At 47.4% G+C, this 20,344-nt stretch overlaps 1 protein-coding gene and 1 non-coding gene across 2 annotated transcripts in view; one reads left to right on the plus strand and one right to left on the minus strand.

The window, feature by feature from the left end:
- Pde10a (phosphodiesterase 10A) overlaps nt 1–20,344 on the plus strand; it is a 534,453-nt gene that overhangs the window by 239,985 nt on the left and 274,124 nt on the right. The window lies entirely within an intron of this gene.
- LOC124095966 (U6 spliceosomal RNA) lies at nt 16,344–16,446 on the minus strand. Its single transcript, XR_006852739.1, has one exon. It is a non-coding gene; the product is annotated as a U6 spliceosomal RNA (small nuclear RNA).

A 20,344-nucleotide genomic window follows, 5' to 3' on the forward strand; every position in this document is an offset into this window, starting at 1 on the left:
CACAACCCCAGCCCCTCCCATGATTTTAAAAAGAAAAAGGAGGGGGCGGTTTCCTGTAAAATATTACCATGTCGCAGGTGTATCTCTGTGGCACACACATTATGGATTTAGTTGGGACTTGAGAATTGAAGGTGGTTTTCAACTTCCTGGTTGTATTAGACAATGCTTTCCCTGTGTAAGAGTTCTAACTCTATTACAAAAGGAAGGGAGGATGGGTGCTGTATGACCCCAAATACCTAGGGGTTTCTAGAAACAAACTTTCCCCTAAACACAAGATGGACTGCCCTGGGTTAGCGGGGATCGTCTGTGCTGCGCTCATCTCTGCCAAGGAAACACTCCCAGCCAAGGTTGGAGGAGAAGCCCTGGGCCTGCTGGCGCGCTCAGGCCCTGGGGTCTGCCCCATGCCGGGAGGAGGTGAAGACTGGAGGGCCCAGAAACCAGGGCTGGAGCAAGGATGGAGAACCCTGGGCAGAGACAGGACCCTGGGCCAGTGTCTCGGAGCCGGGCCCAGTGCCCTAGAGACCAAGTGGTCGCGACGCTAAGGCTCGCCCAACGCGTGACCTGTCCTCCTTGGTGAAAGGTGAATGTTCTTTGTCCTCAAGGGCCAGCTGGGCCCTCTCCCCTGCCCTCTGTGCAGACCCACTGAGCTGAACACAAGGAGACTTAGCAGCACCGTCCCCCACTGGCCTTCTTTACAATCCCACCGCCACGCTCTGAGGCAAGGATTTATTATCCCCTCTCCCCACAGCAGACAGACATGTGCGAGGGCACTCTGAGTGTCGCCCTGCACTTGCTGTCCGGGAACCAGGTCTATATTGGAGGGTGAGTCTGCCACTAATGAGGTATTTTTTTTTAACTCAAATCTTTTAACTTAAAGTTACTGAGGAAACAGGGACCTATTCAAGAGATGATTCACTCCAAGGACTTCAAAGGATGACATAAGCTGCCTGCTTATCAATTCATAGTGTGCATTCAAAAAGTACAAAGGATATAATTAAAATTCATCAATTCAGTAAGTACTTACTGCTTGATTTAAAAGTGTAAGATAAAATGATAGAAGGGCCCACACATTCCACCCCCTTAGGGCTCATATGCCCTGGATCAGAGGACAAGTAGCCAGGCCCCTTGGGGCTGTGCAGAGAGTGCTGTGCTGGTGGCTAAGGTGTGGTGGGCAGCCCTGCTGGGGCCAGCTGACACAGGTGCGGTGGCTCACAGAGGCCTCTATGGGCAGGAGTTGGCCAGCTGCAGTAGGCAAAGTTATCCAGAGAAAAAGAGCACAGGGCGTGTGTGTGTGTGTGTGTGTGTGTGTGTGGTGTGTGTGTGTGTTTGTGTGTGTGTGTGCATGTGTGTAAAGAGAACACAGGAGAGTTTTAAGGAATTAGCTGCCCTAGACACTGAGGCTAGGAAGTCCCGACATCCATAGTCAGGGCTGGAGGACCAGGAAAGCCCTGGCAGGATCTCTAGTACAGTATGAGACCCAGGAGAGCAGGCCCCACATCAGGGAGGGCCTCTACCTTACCCCACGATGGGGTCAAATGTTCCTTCCACCCAGAGTTACCCTCACATTCTCACCTAGAGCTCAGTCTCACTGGGTCTTGGCACCCCAAGTCCTGGTTGAGGTGACTCGCGGATTTAGTAGCCATCACAAGGACAAATGGGAGTCAGCCTGGAAGCCAGATGGACAGCACATCAGAGAACCTAGAGCCTTCTGACATGCAGGCCTGAGCCGTGAACTAGACGGCCTCCCGAACTTCCTCCCCGCACGCAAGTCCTGGTTTGGACTCGCCCTGGGAGCAAAGGGGGTCTTTGCAACGTTCCGAGCAAGGAATGACCCGACCAGAGTCAGCATTTCCAGAGGCCACTGGGCTTTAAAGGAAAGGGGAGTGCAGCAGAGCCCAGCCGAAGGCAGCGAGGCCAGAAGCCAGGTCGGGAGAGCACCAGCAATCCGTGAACGCTGGATGAGGACGCCAGGGAAAACCATTCCAGGAGGACAGGGGCCGTGCCTCTTGGGTGGACGGACTCATGTCCAGTGGAACCGAACCATGTTGGGGCAGGAGGCCACGTGATGGGAGCAAACACTGTGTAGGAAATGAGCAGTCACTGCAGAGCAGCCAAGTGGAGCCTGAGCTGAGACCACTCAATGTCAAAGTGAAATAGAGGTGAATAGGGGGAAGATTCCTGAGCTCTGGCATGAGACGACCCTGCCTCCAAACCCTGCCCCTACCAATGTCACTGTGACCACAGAACACAAGGAGACCTCACAGGGACAGGCGCACTGACAGTTCCAGGCCGTCATCCTACAAATAAGATAATAGAGTGCTAAAAGAAAGGAAGAGTCATCAGTCTTGCCAACTGGGGTAAGAGAGAGACACCCAACCTAGTGAATGTCACTCACAGGTTGGTAGAACCTGAGACTGAACCAGTGTCAAGGGCTCTAGGAAGTGCAGTAACCACCTCCAATATGGTTTCATTTTCTGAAGTTTCAGTTACCCACGACTAACCACAGTCTGAAAACATTAAGGAAGAAAATCCAGAAATGACCATTTATAAGTTTTAAATTGCATGCCATTTCAAGTAATGGAAATATGACTATGTGTTATTTACCTCTTTGCTTAAAAAGGTAGCATGACACATTCCCTGCTTGCTTTAGCGGGCGGTACGTCCTGATGATAGCTCAGGCTATCTGGATCAACCTGTCTCCCATTCTGCCAGTGGCTGCCCAGTGGTCATTCATTAGAACGGCTTCTTGAAATTGCATGCCATCCTCTGCTCTGCATTGCCTATAACATGAATCAAAACTGTGTCCAGCAAATCCACACTGTATATGCTACCCTCCCATTAGTTGCCTATTTACCACTTTGATTATCAGATCTACTGTTGAGGTATCATAGTGCTTGTGTTTGAGTGACCCTTATTTGCCTTAATAATAGCCCCAAACAGAGCTGGGGGGTATAGCTCAGTGGTAGAATTCTTGCACAGTATGCCCAAGGCCCTGGGTTCAATCCCCAGCACCACTAAAAAAATTAAAAATCCCCAAAGTACAAAAAATTGTAGTGTTGGCAATTTATATATGCCAAACAAAAACCATAAATGCCTTTTTTTAAGTGAAAAGGTTCTCAATAGGAAAAAAAAACACACAGGCTGAGGTTGCTAACATGCACAGTACGAATGAACCTCTTAACAAGCCTAGTTAATGTTGTACTTGGTCATAGGTATACAGGATAGGAAAGCACAGAGTGCATAAGGTCAGTACTGTCCATGGTTTCAGGTACCCACCGGGGGTCTGGGAACACATCCTGTGGATAAGAGAGGACACCACAGTCATCAGGCATTAAGCACATGCTGTGGGCTGGGCACTGTCAGGGACATGACCCTTTAACCCTTGAAAGAACATTGTGTTCAGTATTTCCATCTTAAAGGCACTGAAGCTGAATGGTCACAAAATTCATTTGATGTGACCAAGTTCTCACAGCTAATGAGAAACAAAACCCACACTCAGACCCAGACCGACACCTTTTAGCGCCTTGATTAGCCCTCCAAAAATGCCAAGCAGACCCTCCATGCACTGTGCTGACGGAGGAAGCTCTTTTGTTTTTTGTTTGTTTGTTTTTCATGGAACACATGACTTAAATTTTTTTAAATGTTTAAAATTCATATGATCTGAAATGAAAACAATATAAAAAGGCACACTTAGAGAAGTCTCACTCCTACCCCTACACTTTTCACAACACTGCCATCTGTTCACACACAGAGGGAGAGGGGGAGAAAGAGAGAGAGAGGGAGAGGCATTTATTTCTTGGACAGCTTTCCTGAGTTCCCAGTGCATCCAAATAGGACTATGTGTTATTTACCTCCTTGCTTACACAAAAGGTAGCATGACACATTCCCTGCTTGCTTCAGCGGGCGGTACGTCCTGGTGGTAGCTCAGGCTACCAGGATCAACGTGTGTCTCCCATTCTGCCAGTGGCTGCCCAGTGGTCATTCATGAGAATAGCTGCTTGGGCCCAACCCCAGGGACACCCTGCAGGCCACAGGGCTGCTCTCAGCTGCGTCCCTCCTGTGGCCTCTCAGACCCTTCACCTCCACATGGAGTCCATGCCTGGGGAGTGAGTGGCCAGCAACCCTACTCCAGAGGTTCCCGATCTTGCCAATGCCATCAAAGTTGCAAGAGGGGAGGCTGAAAGTCACTTCTAGCTGATGGAACCAGGGAAAGTCAGATGGGCACGATGACCTTTACTGTTTGTCTAAGGACGAGTAAGAGTTCAAGTCAAAGCCTATCTCTTCCCATGTCCTCTGTTTCTGTGATACTTACCAGAGTGGAAGTCAGTATAGTGATCATTCATTTTTATTTTAAAGAAGCTTCTCCGATTCCTCCAGTTTGGTGAGTGACTCTGAAGTTGAGAGATCTTCCTGAAGTAACATGGATATGAGACTTTCTGACAAAAAAAAAAAAAAAAAAAAAAAAAAAAAACCTTCTTGATGCAGGTGGTAGCCTGCCTCGGGCTCTAGAGTGACGGGAGCTGAACCAGGAACACAGGTCCTGCTCGCCAGAGCCTACACGTGACGTGGGAGGCCCCGTGGGCGGCTGGAAAGGCAGGCATAGGGTTGGGAAAGAGCCGTGTTCGGAATTGGTTTGGGGGTGCTCAACTTACCAGGGTTTTAAACATCTCTCCCTGACTCTGCTGCAGATCAGTCTGAATAAAGCAGATTTTTAAAGTCTGAAAGAACTATTGTTTTAGCTAGCGTAATTCATGTCACTCTCCTTAATATCCAACTAGTTCGCATTTTCCAAAGCACTCCTGACACACACGAAACAGCACTTAACGGAACAGGCAGGGCTGCGGCTTAGGTGAGACCTAATGTCCATAATGAGCTGAGGTCCCCACTGACTGGATCCTCCTTCCCATTAACAGCACAATGAGCCCCGAGCTCTGTGTGTGTTTCTGCTTTCACCCAAGTAGCCATGTCTGTTGTACTCTCTCAGGGAATTATAAAAAGCCCTTACCCAAAGCATTGCAAACAAAAGAACAATGCAAATATAATTCATGATTTGACTGAAAACATTGCTATTTCTCTTCCTACGAATGCATGTGTGGTTCTTTGTTTTAGAAGCTGTGCTCTGCCTTCTGTAAGATAAATTTAAATATATTGCCACTGCAAGAATTCACCCTGAGGTTCAGTCACGATCAGTAAAGGAGGCTCTGGGACGAGTGCAGCCACTGTTCCTCCCAAGCAGACAGAGCTGTGGGAAACCAGGCTCTCTCCTTTTCCGGTTTGGTGATGTAAGCTCATGTGCTCACACAAGCTCACTCCATGATGTGCCGCCCCCCCCACCCCCACCCCCCCGCTGCCCTCCTTGGAGTTGAGATTAAAGTCCTGCATCTTGGGCTTTGAACCCCCCAAGCTGTGAGCTAAATAAGCCTTTTTTCTTTATAAACTAGCTAACTCGGGTGTTTCACTGTAGTAATGCCAAGCTGCCTCTTACAAGGAGTGAAAGAATGGTGTGTCGGGAGGAGGGAGCTGTCTGGAAACATTCGTAATATATTTTCTCTAAAGAAAAGGTAGGCGTTCCTGACTCCGAGCCAGTCCTGAGGAGTCGACAGACCAGACTTGCCTTATTTAATTTCAATCACAGTGAACAGTGCATCTGATTCCTCTAGGTCAGCTCTGGGATGATAAACTGAAACGTGGCCTTGGAGGAAGACTGGCTACCAAGCACACCCAGTAAACTCCCAAACAGAGGAGGCAGCTGGGAGCCTTCCCATGGACGTATCTGCACACATGGGCTTCTACTTTCATTGCTTTGGGGGAATTTTCCAAATTCTATGCTACCGGCTGCTGGTGAGTCAGTTGCTCTAAGACTTACACAGAAGCATGGTTCTTTGCTATATTCTTCCACACGCCAGGGACCTGGGTATGATTAAGCCATTGATGGAGGAAAAGTCATCCTCAGGACTCTCAAAGGTAGTTATGGATAACAAAGAATGACGTCATACAGATTGCATAGAAACACCCCCTCGCCCATTCCTTAGGCTCCTAAGTGCCTTAAGTAGGAAAGATCACTTCAGAAATCACAGATGCATAGGTGGGGCTAACAAGCACATAAGAAGCCACACATCTAGCTTTTAGGAAATGAAGACAAGGTCTCACCGTCCCCTTTCTTGACCCCACAATAGCTTCATTGATTCAACTGATCACAGTGCTAATCAAAATGCGAATACCATGACAGTAGATTTGAAAGGAATTTCAAATATTATCAAACAGTATGTAGAACTTTCAATGTTATATTAACATCAATAGGTTGTGTTCCAATTCGGTCTCCATGCATCTTTCTGTTCACTTACGCTAGGGATGTGGCCTTTGGGCAAACATTACTTGACACCGGAACACGGGCTCCTCAAGGCTCTTCTCACACCACCAGACCCTGAGGACAGGGAGCACGGTGCCATGAGGGCCACCATGTGGAGACACAGGAATGATGGATAGCCTTGCGGACACAGCCTGCGTTTTACAAGCAGCAACAGCACTGAGAAGAGGGCCAGCCACGGTCCAAGACTCTGCCACAGGGGTGGCTTCAGGGTCAGAGATGGGGTATGATTTAGGAGAAGCCATTTCTGCATTCCCCTGCTCTTAGAGCAAGTATTATTTCCAGGTGGGGGAGGGCTGGTGCTCACCCACACTGGACACGCGTCTCGGACAGTTGCTTCTTGAGCATGCTCCTGTACCAGCTGCCCTGTGGCCTGGGCTCCTGCACTGAACCAAGCACAAACATGGCTGCCCTCAGAGATCTTCTCAAGAAAAGACACGCTGAGCCACTGTCACAGAGGGCACCAGGTGCTGATGAACGTTAGAGGGAGAGCAAGCAAGCAGGAGGGGAGGGAGAGGTGCAGGGAGAGGCTCGTGCCTCTACATAGCACGCTGGAGGGAGGCCTCCTGAGAATGTGAGTTCTGAGAAAAACATGAATTGGGTAGAGAATATGGGCATCCGGAGAGGAAGAAGACCAGTGTGGCTGGAATGAGCCGGCGAGGGGTGCTCTCTGGGGGCAGTAGGAGCTGAGGAACAGAAAACACTAGAGACTGGGAAAGCAGTACAAAGTTTGACAAGCAGCATTTCCCACCCATGACGTGCACAGCACCCGGGGTGCAAACACACTGAGTCCTGGGCTCCATGAGCTGACTCCAGGGTGCCCCACGAGCTCTGCTGTACAACCAAGAGGGCTTGCAGGTGCGCCTCCTGTAGAAAACTTGAGAAGATGTGCCATTTAAATATGACAGGACATGGCACTCAGTCTGCAGTTAGCTGGAAGGAAAATGACCTCAGATGATTTCAGCAGGACCTGAGAGAAGGCACAGCTTTCTGCCTCTCACACCCAGTGTGTGTGCACAGGAGACTGCACGGCTGGTGGATGGAGGTTGGCAGAGTGTGTGCGTGTGGCTGTGTGTGTACATGTGGGAGAGTGGTTCCAATGAGTCCTCCTTGTTCTTCACCCCAGACACCGTTGCCCTGGAGTGGCCTGGAGGCCATGTCTGTGCGGCCAGGATTCTAAATGGCATTCTCTTTGCCCCAGGTCGTCATTGGACACATTTTCCACTTGTCCTCTGAGCACAGAGTCAGTCCTCTGCTACGCAGGCCCTGTGAGTAACTGTGGCCACAGTCCTCCTGCCCGCCAGCCGTTCCCTGGCTCCATAACCAAAGCTGTGAATATGCACCATGGGCTAGATGCTGTCCTCAGTGCCACAGAGACGACGGGCAGTGTGGGCCTGGCCCTACCCCCACATGCTTTTACATTCTGGTGGTGGAACTGGACAAGGAAACAGGGAATTTTAATGCGAATTCAATGCTCTGAAGGGGGAAGCTTCAGCATCTGTAGGAGCAAATTGGGGGGGGGGGGCTCACTCAGACATGAGCGTCAGACACAGCCTGCTGGAGCAGCAGTCAGCCAGATGTCCACCCCTTGTTGTTGAGGTCTTCGTGTTCCAGTTGATGAAAACCATGGTCTGCAGGTGCCTTGGTCTGCTAGTCTGCTGTGACAAAATGCCCAGGACTAGGTTTTGGAGCCTGAGATGTCCAAGGTCAAGGTGCTGGCAGATCAGTGCCTGGGGAGGCCCCCACCTGGTCACAAAAGCAGAGGGGCCAGGGTGGTCTCTGGGGCCTCCTTTACCAGAGTCCTGGTCCCACCGGTGAGGGCTCCATCTTCATGACCTAATAATCACCTCCCAGAGGACCACCTCTTGACATCTGTGGTTAGGACTTCAGCATATAAATTTGGGGCAGACACGACCAGTCCGTGGCAATAGGGACTTCTGGTCACCTTCATAGACTGGTAGAAAACCAACAAGTGAAGACCAGGGCAAGGACAACCTTTAGGGAGTTCATTATTGCCGTATGAGATAAACTCCAGAATCTCACCCACGTTCTGGGAGGCATCCTACTCTTCTTTGATGATTTAAGTAATTTCAGAAAAATTAAGCTCATTACCATTTGTGCGAGTAGACATAGCCTTGTCCAGTGGGTTTAGAATCTCAGTGGACCTCGCCGAGAGTCTCCCTCCCTCCTACTCACGTGCCTGCAGAACAAGCAGGAGTGATGTCAGTCTGTAGAACTGACCACATGGTGCACCGTCCTGGGCTCTGAAGACTAGAGCCGATTCCGGGATTTGAAAACACTGGCGGTTGTGAGCTATCTCCTGTCCACAATCACTTTTCCTAGAAGGTTTTAAAGAAGATAGACGTGGCCTTGGCCTTGCCCTGTGCACTGCCATTACCTGGGATCTCGCTAGAAATGCAAATTATCAGCCCCACCCCAGGTCCACTGAGTCAAAAATGCTAGGGCCAAGGAACCTATTTTTAAGAAATTCTCTTGGTGATTCTGAACCATTGCCTCAAAGGAAATACACACAGACACAAAACATATTTTCCCAAGACCATTATTGAGGTTGGTATTGATGCCAAAAAAATGTTATTTTGAAATTTTCTCTTAAAATTATCCCTTTTTCTATCACCACATGGAACTACAGATTAGGAAAACTGGCTTTTAAAATTCCTTTTTGTAGAGCAAATGTCTCAGTTCATCATCTGGAAATCTGACTTAATCACAGACTCCACTTCCTCTCCCATGGGCATGATGGACACGGTGGGCCTGCAGCGCTCAGAACATGGCACTGAGATGGTAAAGGAAGGTCCGAGCCTCCCCCATGCTGGTGCAGAAAGGCCTCTGTGCCTTCGAACCCAGTGCGCTGCACGTGCCTTTCCAAAGCCAGCTGGGCTCCAGGGCCGCAGGCTCCACAGCAGTGCCAAGTATGAGTGCCAAGAAGCACCTGCCTCAAGCCGCTCACCTAACACATGTGGGAGGAGATGGGTGTGTTTGGGCAGAAAGTAGTGAGCATCGGGAAAGGAAGCATTTTTGTGTATCTGTGCTACACAGTGGCAGAAATCCAACAAGATTTCCTTGTCTTTACCTGAAAGTAGTCTGCAGATCTTGACCTGAGTTCAAGGTCAATGTGTCAACAATGCTCCCTTATTTTTTCTTGGTGCACTTGAGAGGTGCCTCTCTCCAGAGGCAGTACCTCAAATCATAACTGTAAGTTTGCCCTCTGTGACAGGGAGAGTGTGGCATCCCCTGGGCCTCTCCGTGGAGTGCTGATCATTTTTGCTCTTTTGGCAGCAACTCACTTAAATCTTAGAACATGCAAAATATTACATTTGGCCTTAAATGTTTTTGCTACATTACTTCCAAAGCTTCCAACAGGAAATTTCATGATGAAGTTTGTTAATATTTCCCCAATTAGGTGTTGTACTCCTTAAGAGGAAAGACCAAGACCAGATTCATGGGGCTCTTTGCCCATCTTGGCCCCACTGGTGTACCTCACAGGACCCAAGGGTACTCACCGTGGTCTCCAGGGGTATGTCAGAGCACCCACTGTGGGTACCCAGTGGTCCTCAGCAGCACGAACAGAGGGACCCAGCAGTCCTCAGCAGCACCCATAGTGGGACCCAATAGTACTCAACAGCAACTACCCAGCAGCTTCCATAGTAACCATGAGATGGAGACTGTTCCAGAAGTGCCACTTGCCAAATTTTCTCTCTGCATCTCTACATTGGACCCCAGAAATCTGTGGCTCTGTATCCTAAGATGAAAAAAAAAAAAAACAGAGGGTATAAATGTGCATGAAGCTGAACCATGTAAAAATACCCTTTCCACAGGTCAACAGCACTTGACCGTCAGCTATTTCACGTCCAAGTTCACCATCCATCTTTTTCTGGACTGTGAAGAAGAGCCTTTGACCTGAAGGAGACTGCCAAGGACTTCTGGGCACTCCCATCTCTGCCCGCTGTGGGAGTCCAGGCTTCTTTAGTGGACAGCATCTGCTGAGGTCGGGAGGAAGAGGCAGGTCCCAGCCCCTGGGGTAGAGGGCGAGAGCTGTGTTAGAATCCAGCCCCCTTTCCAAAGAGTTTCCCGTCTGATAGCCTATCCCAGACTTGCTGGAAGGCTGGGAGACGGTTCTTCCCTTTCTCTGGCTGAGCTTAGAGGCCCGATTTTTTCCCTGCAGCATCCGAGGCTATTGCAGCATGGAAACACTGAGTCAGGAGCAGGTGAAATCAAGCTATTCCCTAAATAGAGCTAAGGCACCCCCACCTTCCCTGGTCACCTCACAGTGCAGAGGAGCTCTGTGCATCCGACCTGGGGTTGCTCTGGAGATGAACTGAGAGGACCACCCTGACCCAACAGGCAGGTGGGCCCTAAGCCCCCCACAGGCTACTTGCTGAGACTTGGATCCCGCAGGCATCACACGTTCTCAAAGCATCCCCAGGGAAACTCAGTTTCCCCCAGACACCCGCTCCTCTTCTTCCACTAATCGGCATTCCTTCACAGGAAGGACCTGGAAGAGTCTGGACATATTGACTGATTTCCAGAGATCCTTGCTGGGTGACGGAGGATTAGGTGCCTGTTGCTAGGATAGAATTTCCGCCACACATAGGAAAGAATGCGCATGCTAATTTATCATTCAAAGGGCTTTTTTTCTTTTTTGGTAAGAGCTAATGTACAAAACCTGTTAGTACAAAGAGAGCAGAAGGGAGGGGAGGCTGAGCGTGGGAGGAGGAGGGCTGGGATCTGGCCTGGTGAGGGTTTGAGATTCCTGCTGCAGCTGGCCCTGACTGGGACCAGGGTCCCCACAGCACCCAGGAGACTTCCATGGGCAGGCTAAGCAGAGGGAGACAAGCTTTTATAACTTTATTTCGAATACAAGTGAAATAATAATGAGGATTTGAGCTTTCCCACTCCTAGTTTAAATTTTAAAAAGAAACCCCAAAGGGCTAGAGCTTCTAAAAAGATAAAGTTTTTTTTCCCCCTAGAATACATGAGAAAAAGATCTGAATACAAAGGTGGTAGCTTGATAATGGCTACAATCACAAGAAAGCCTGTCAGCCTCGGCTCTCCTAGGAAACCAAGCCAAAGGGGAGATGCACATACAAACACCCATGTTGGTCCATATGTTCATACACAGACACATGCGAATGCACTTTTATACCCTTATGTATCAACAAATATATACATGCATGCATATACATAAACACATGTATACGAAGAAGACATACATACATGCATATGTACACACACACACACACACATTTACACACACACAGATTTTAATGAATTGGCTAATGCAACTGACCTGGTAAGTCTAAAATCTGCAGTCCAGGCAGGACAGCTGGGGCTCCTGGGAAGAGATGGTGCTATATAGGTTTTCCTCCTCCTAAGGAAACCTCAGTTTTCACTCTTGAGGCTTTCAACTGATTGGATGAGGCCAACCCATATTACGGAGAGTCATTGGCTTTATTTGAAGCTGACCAATCTAGACGTTCTTCACTCATCTAAAAAAAAAAAAAAAAAAAAGAAAAAGAAAAAGAAAAACCTTCACAGTAACATCTAGACTGACATTTGACCAAACGACTGGGCACCATGGCCTGGCCCAAGTGGACACATGAAATTAAACATCACAGGAAAGAAGAAAATAGGTCATTCAAACAAGACTTTGTACTTTTTCTTTGAAAGTTATCAGAACAGTCTGATTTCTTGGGAATAAGAGAGTGTCTGTACTACTGGAGGAAACCCCTCAGGGTCCCCGACACCTTCCACCCCTGTGAAGATCTTGATTCTATTCACTCCCAGGGTTCCAGGCTCATCTTGACATGTGGGGAGGGGCTATGGTGTGGATGGTCAGTCCTGGGGCACCACGACCTTCCAGTGCACTTGCTGACAAAAATACACATGACCTGAGGGTGATCAGGTCATGTGAGCCCACCCACAGTTCCCCACTTCATTAGGAATGACTGACATCCAGGGCCTGCGCTGGCCCTCACCTGTGGTCTGCCGTACCCCCTCCCTGCTTGCCTGTTCCATGCACAGGGACCTGGGTGCTCCTCGAGGTCCTTCTGACAGCCTGGGCTCACACCTCAGCTTCCCAGGGACGCCTCGGCTCACCTGCCCACGGCTTCATTCTGTCACCTGATGATTTCACTTATTCTGTAATTCATTGCTTTTGATTCCCACTCTGGAATAAAAGCCTCCAAAGAGCAGCGTTCTGTCTGTCTGCCCCGCTTAGGTGCCCATGGCCTCATACTTCGCCTGGTATGCAGCAGACACCCAGTGGTTTGCCAAATGGATGAATGATGATTTCAGCCTGCTGTGACAGGTCGCACTCGGTGGCCTCTAACCCCTGTCCAGCAGCACCTCTGGGCTTTTCTAATTGCCCGATTGAGGTGCCCTAGGAAGAGTGGGGGACCCTTGCAAATCCCTTCTGGGGGTTCCATATACAAATAACTTGAGAACATTGTACATCTGATTTAAAGTAATCTTTTTTTTTTAATATTTATTTATTTTTTTAGTTTTCAGTGGACACAACATCTTTGTTTGTATGTGGTGCTGAGGATCGAACCCGGGCCGCACGCATGCCAGGCGAGCGTGCTACCGCTTGAGCCACATCCCCGGCCCTGATTTAAAGTAATCTTTTCAAAATTTTTTTGTAGTGGTAGAGGGTCAGAATGCCTTTATTTTATTTGTTTATTTTTATGTGGTGCTGAGGATCGAACCCAGTGCCTCACATGTGCCAGGCAAGTGCTCTACCGCTGAGCCACAACCTTGGCCCTAAAATGATCTTTTTTCAACTAAATATAGAACACAAATCTGTAAGAAATTGGAATTTGTTATTTGGAAGACTTATGTTTATTTTTCCATACCTATAATATACTGAGATAATAATATACTATACTCTTATATAATGAAAATAAACCCTTATTTATTGATCCATGCATCAGTAAACAATGCTGATGTCCTGCTGTCACATAGTCCAATCTTATTGACTTTTCCAGGAATAAAATATGGAGTTTTATGATTTGGCCTTTTTGCTTAGTCTGTGTTCCAATGCAAAAACAAGGAAACAAAGCAGATATTTAAATATCAGGCTTGGAAAAAAATGTAAGATTTTTTTGTTTGCAGAATAATAAATGTATATCACAAATTCAGCCAGATTTTTAGGGCAAGTTGAGGACTAGATAAAACCACTATGTACTTGTATCAAAATATCCTGAGAGCTTCACCTTCCTTTTTCATCTAAGATGCTTATTCTGAAGATTTTAAGCTTGACGACAGGATCCTTTGTCTTGGAAGAAAAGGTCCTGGCTGCAGTTGGACCCCACAGTTGTGGGTGCTGGATAAACAGGGCCAGGGCTCAGCAAGGAGGCCGAGGTCCAAGCTTGGGCAGGGAGAGAAGGCTCAGAGAAGCCCACACTTGTCCTGGCTTCGTTGATGTCCCCACGAGGCAGTCCTACCTGGACGTCAGTGTGGGAAGCTGGTGCTGAGCCTTCGAAGACGCCCAGCCCGCATCCTGCCTCCGCTCCTGTTGACAGGCAATGCCAGCACGTGGACCTGCTGGAGTGCGTCCTAGGTGTTGAGCTCACTGTCCTTTGACATGGTGGCCCTGGGAATGAGGAGTTAGGCTTCAAGCTCCTTAGCTATGTTGTCTCTTTGGGTGGTTCTCGTAAAAACAGCAGGCCCAGTGCAGGGGGCCGACTCCACCATGGGCCCCACTAAATCCCCACAGTTTCTCCTACGTCATCCCCACTGTCCATCCTGGGAAAACTCAGAACCGTGAAATGACTGGCCCCAGGGCAGCTGGGATGAGTGGATCTAGGATTCAAAACCAGGTCTGTTCCAACTGCGGAGACCAAAGTTCTTCTTTCCACTTTTTTTTTTTTTTTTTGGTAATATTTCCACCAGCTGAGTGCTGCGTCTCAGCACTTTCGCATACACATAATCTTAAATAATTCTCATGGCAACTGGAATAGGTGAATATTCCTCTTGCTTCCCTTCTCAAGATGGATGATGAGGCTCAGAAAAATACTGTGTTTTGTCCAGGGAGATACAACAGTAAGGAGGCAAAAGCAAGATCTAAACCCAGCAATGTGTCCCTGGAACAGAACCAGGGGCTTCTGTGTGGGTCTGAGCAGCTCACTCTCCTTCCCTGCAGAACATTATAAAGTTTGATCATATGTGTGCACAACAAGAGCACTTTAAAAAATATATTAAAATTAGCAGTTTTACAGGCCACATTCTTTTAAATAATCCAAATAATAATAATATGTCTGAAAATATTCTAATCTACCTAGAAATACTTCTACATAACCCATGGATCAAAGCGGATGTGCTCTATATGAAAACTGTAATTGAAACCACCCAGCAAGCTCTGGCTTCCCGTCTCCCCATGTGATCTCTCTCTGTCTCTCACACACACTCCTTCCATGAGGCCTCCACAGGGCTGAACAGAAGCTGGCACTATGCCCTGCTTCCTCCTGACTCTGCAGGAGGCAGGAGACCTCTCCATCTCTTCCTGACATGGCTTTTGCTAATGAAGAACATATGCATTTCAAGTCGGGCAGCTCAGGAGGCTGAGGCAGGAGAATCTCAAGTTCAAAGCCAGCCTCAGCAACACCAAGGCACTAAGCAACTCAGTGAGACCCTGTCTCTAAACAAAATACAAAATAAAGCTGGGAATGTGGCTCAGTGGTTGAGTGCCCCTGAGTTCAATCCCTGGTAACCGCCACCCCCCTCCTGCCAATAAAAACACTTGCATTTCAAAAAAAAAAAAAAAAAAAAAAGAATCACCCAGTGACATAAAAGTAGAGGGGCCGGTGCCTGGGGCTGGGGCTCAGTGGTAGAGAGCTCCTCTCATGGATGAGGCACAGGCTCAATCCTCAACACCACACAAAAATGAATAAAATAAAGGTATTGTGTCCATCTACAACTAAAAAGATTTCAAAAAAAAAAAAATGAAAAAGTATCCTAAAACCTGTGGTATTCCTACAAGCACAACTCAGAGGAATATGTATAGATGGAAATGTCTTCAGTATTGAGGAAGACAGAGGGGAAATAAAGAAGCCAAGTTCACATAATAAAAATTAGAAAACAAAAAAGGAAACTGTGAAGAGAGAATTCATAGAGGAAACTAATAATATATAAAACAGGAGAACTTTAAAACACACACACATAAACTGAGTCTTTTAAATGAAAAAGTGAGGGAGAGGACCAAATTGTGGGGCTGAGGAAAGGTTTCAGGGTCCCTGCCTGGCCCAGCCCCTGTCCCCAGCCCGTGGCAGAAACCTGGCTTTAACCCTTGCCTTTCCAAATCCAACAGAGAAGCTACAGTGGCTAGTAACCATACATCTGCCATGATGTAAAAGGAAATCAAAACTACAGGAAGACGAGGCTTTTCTACTTTTGGAGAAGTGTGCCTCAGAGTGGGCTGTAGACTCCTGGAGGAAGTTCTGGAGTCTTGTCAAGTTCCATGCAATGTCCCGCAAGGGTGCAGACTCTCACAGATGGGCTCCACAGTGCTCACCTCTAATGTGGGTACCCTTCCCTTCTCCAGTCTAGTGTGCCTGTTGGAAAGCTCGCAGTTCCACACGTCCCATCTCCTTTGGAGTTGCTATGCTTGGTGACTGCTTTCTGGGTCCCGTCACCTAGATGCGGCAGCTCTGGGACTTGCTGGGGGTTAGTTCATACTTAACGGCCCAGTGGAATGGGCTGGGTGGGAACCCGGCCGAACTCACTGTGATGGGGTGTGGTTTGGAATCCGGTAAAGACGAGCTCCAAGCCCTGTCCTGGTGGCTTGCCGGGATGGTTTCTGAAGGCTTTGGTCATGTTCATGGTCATGGCTTTACGCCATGACCAGTAAAATATAGACGTGATGAAAACCTTTGTTATTAGTGAGTCTGATAAGCTCTCATAAACAGAATCAAGTTCTAAATGTAAGCAGTATTGATCTTCAGTATTCATGGCAATATCTTTCTTTTTTTAACACTTCATGAATTTGCGTATCTTCCTTGTGCAGGGAGCGTGCTCATCTCCTCTGTACTATTCCAATTTTAGTACACATGCATTCCCGGCAATAGCTTAATGAGTGTATTGACCTCCTTTGTATTGCTCTCTCTCTCTCTTCTGAAATTTCATATTAAATTTGTATAAATCAGATTAAAAAATCAGACTTTACCTGTGTTTCGTGGTGATGTGAGTGTTTTTACTATAAAGAAATAAAAACTGTTTGAGGGGATACATAGGTTAGCCTTCATTTAAATGTTGTACATGCATACGTGTATCAAAATATCACGTGGTGCCCCATAGATATCACAATTCTTGTGTTTTTGTTTTACTTAAATGTTTCAAAAGTGCTAAAAATAATAATAACAATAACAGGGTAAGTGCAGGCCAGCAGGACCCTGGCTGCCGCCTGCCATTCTTCCCCAGAGCCCTGCTGTTGGATTCTGCGTCCACCACTCTACATCTCACCTCCAGACCAGACAGTGTAGTTAGCTCTCACCTTTATCCAGAACCAGCTTCCATGGGCTGTCTTCCTCTTCATGAAATCACCCTCTGAGCTTGGAGAACTCCCTTCATTTCCTGCTTCTGCAGTGGCCTCGTCTCGTCCCTCTGGTTGTCTTTCTGCTCCTGATCCTCAAAGTCGGTGCTGGTGGTGATGGGAAGTTAGTGTTCATGGGACCGAGAGAAGCTTGGGTCCGGCTGGTTGCACAACCTTGTCAGAGTGCTCAGTGCCACCGAAATTAGTGCCACTGACCATGGTACGTGGGTAGATTCTATGTGATGCATATCTTACCACAGTACAAAATTTGGTGCCAGTAAAAAATAGGGAACTTCTTGCCAAAAAAGAGGGATTCCATATTGATACATTGAAACCTCTGCAACCAGCTCTCTCCTCAGGGTAGTCGGATCTGACAGTGGGTCAGAGAGTCTTCAGACAGTGGAGACAAGGCCCTGAAATGCAATCAACAGAGACACATTGCCACTGTAAGGGAAAATGAACCAGGTCTCCTTCAGATTTTGAGACACCATTGTAATTCACCCAGCAGGTCCCATGCCACATTAACTTCTAAATTTGCTTTAGTACATTCATCCCCATTCTCTTTACAGAAAGTGCAGACTACCACTGGTAATTTGGAGTATTCTAAGATCCCAGGAATCTCCAGTCCTCTCTACCACCCTCCAACCTGACCAGCTTCCCAATACACAATGCTACTCCAGAGACCAGAAAAATGTCTTAGAGGAAATGTTAATATTTAAATTAAGGTGATTATATCATGAATAATTTGTCAATTATTTAGGATTATCAGATAAAAATCAATGATTACCTTGGTTTTAATGGTTCAATATCGTTTTTTTAATCAAGGAGGAGAACCATCCAGAATTCAGATGGTAACGTTGCCTAACCTTTTCATCAAATGCATCGAATGTGAGTTGAGACCTTCTGTCATTTCTCAGTGCCCTCAGTGGTGCTTCATGCTATGGATGGATCAGCAGCTCCAGCCGATGGTAACGATGGCCTAATTGCTGCGAAACACCTGTGTGCCCTGCATTGTACTCAAATGCATTCTTGGGTGACTCATGTTGGGAAGCCTAGAAGGCTGGGCCAGTCTACATGCATTAAAGCAAAAGTTCTCAGATCACAATGCTCACTGCAGGACCAGAGGCTTCCTCAGGGCCTTTGGGACGGAGCGGACATAAAGTCTACCCAGAATGAACCGATGTTTGTCCCTCCGAGCTTTCCCTCTGTAACTCCCCAGGAGCCACCTTAACCTGGAGCTTGCCGCAGGCCAGGTGGTGGCTTGAGCAAAGGCCCCAGACTTCTGGGACCCAGCTGGACCAAAGTTACACCTTGATGCTTGTGTGTCCTTCAACCTGAGGTTCCAAGGCACAGCAGATGGAGGTCTTGAAATAAGCAGGGAGTCCCATGGTCCCAGCAACTCAGGAGGCCAGAGCAGAAGTGTTGTAAGCTTGAGGCCAACCTGGGCCATTTAGTTAGACCCTGTCTCAAAATAAAAAGTGCCAAGGGCTGGGGACGAAGTTCAGGGCTAAAGTGTCCCTGGGTCCAATCCACAGTACAAGGAAGAGAGAGAGAGAGAGAGAGAGAGAGAGAGAGAGAGAGAGAGAAATCAAGACTTCTTATTGCCATTTCTAGTTAGTAGAATACCCTTGACTTTTTAGTATGTTTACTGTACTAGAGGGTTATGTTAACTATGTGTGTGTACATGTGTGTGTGTGTATATATATATATATATATATATATATATATATATACATGAAATTATAATTTTCAGAATACATTTATTTATTACTGCTAGCAGTGATGGCAGATTATTTGAAGGTACAAAATTCCTTACTTGGGGTGGTTCTGAACATCTAGGCACAGGATAGGATAATGCACCAGGACAACAAGACTCCTGAGTGCAATTCTGGAAATTTCCAATGAAAATATCTACCAGAATTGGAGTGCTGGAGGGAGAAGGGGGGAAAGTAGACTTTCATGCCACAGCAGGGCACGGTAGTGGGACTGGAGACCTGGCGTCAGGTGCAGAGACCACTGTTTGAGTTCAGGAGGCTTCTTGGTCTCGGGATGCACCCTGGCGTACACCACTGGACAGAGCGGAGTCCCGATGGAGTCACTGCTGAAATGTTCCTTGCTCTGCATGGAACACAAGGGAGAAAGCAGCAGGAGGGAGACATCGCCTCCATCCATGGCTGCAGTGTGAGGAGAGTACAGGCACCCTCAGTGAACCCATTCTGAACCCAGTAAATGAATGTGACCAGGGATAGTGGAAGACATGCCCTCTCGTCTCAAAGGCCTCTTCTTACCACTTCCCGCCTGGTAGAGGCAGGATAATTTCTTTGTCTCTCTGTCAAGTCACATAGAGGAAAAAGTGTTGAAAAGCCAAGGCTGCTGATCTTTTGTCTTCCGTAAGTGACCTTTCCTCAAAGGATCTATTTTGAAAGATTAATATAGGAAGTTATACTTAACTGCTTGCTCTAGTAGATGCTGTAGGATGGTGTGTGCTCACAGTCCACACTAGGTTCTTCCCATCCTGGAAAAGAAGCCTGGACACTGTCCCAAAACAGCGTAAGGACCTTACTGCCTTGAGCTCATGCTCCTTCCCCTTTGGGCACTTTAATAGGAGCAGCTCAGGAGGAACCTCTCAGTTGTTCACAGGTCAAAGCCTGAGGCCAGGGAAGCTCCCCTGTGTGAATGACCCTACCCCAGCTATGGGGCCTTGAATGCCCATTCAATTCTGGTCCAAATGGGAAGGAAGCTCAGAGGGCCACTTGTGCCTCAGGCCGTGTCTTGCTGTGTCTGTGAAATTTGCAGAAGGGAATCAGTTCTCTGGATGAAGCAAGCCATCCTGATTCTTATTTTTGAGACACAGCTGGAGAACCCATCATTATTTCTTTATCTTGTACCTCTGACCCTTTGTCAAGGCCCATGTCAAAAAATGGCTATTAAAATTAAAATGTTTTCAAGAGAAAGATTCCTGAGTAGCAAATGAAAACCTACTTATCTCAAACAACTTTAACACTACACAATTGAAGCATCACACTATAACTCATGCGGACAGACTCAAGGGCCACTTGGGCACCCCTGCTGAACCTACATGCTCCCTGGTATATAAGGTGTTCACAGGAATCACAGCAGACAATTTGTAGGTTTTGGCCATTGCAATCCATCAAGGAGCCAATGCTCTGCCTCTAATGCCTCCGCCCACCATGTTCCCTTCCTACTCAAATACCTTAAACTGGACTTTCAGCTCTCTGAAAGAAATGTTTTCTTTCTGTTAAGCTTATTATTAAGTTTTTGAGATATAATTTTGTCACATTGGTTTGAATCTCAAACAAAATTAATCCATCTGACTTATAAAGCTTGGGTGGAAATGCTGATTGAACTGAGCTCCTGGCCCCATCCTAGTTTGCTTCTGGTTTTGAGAACCGAAACTCACTTCAGCATTC

This window comes from Marmota monax, unplaced genomic scaffold, assembly GCF_021218885.2.
Source record: "Marmota monax isolate L192 unplaced genomic scaffold, Marmota_monax_Labrador192_F-V1.1 WCK01_AAM20220418_F8-fsc00083, whole genome shotgun sequence".
Lineage (NCBI taxonomy): Eukaryota > Metazoa > Chordata > Mammalia > Rodentia > Sciuridae > Marmota > Marmota monax.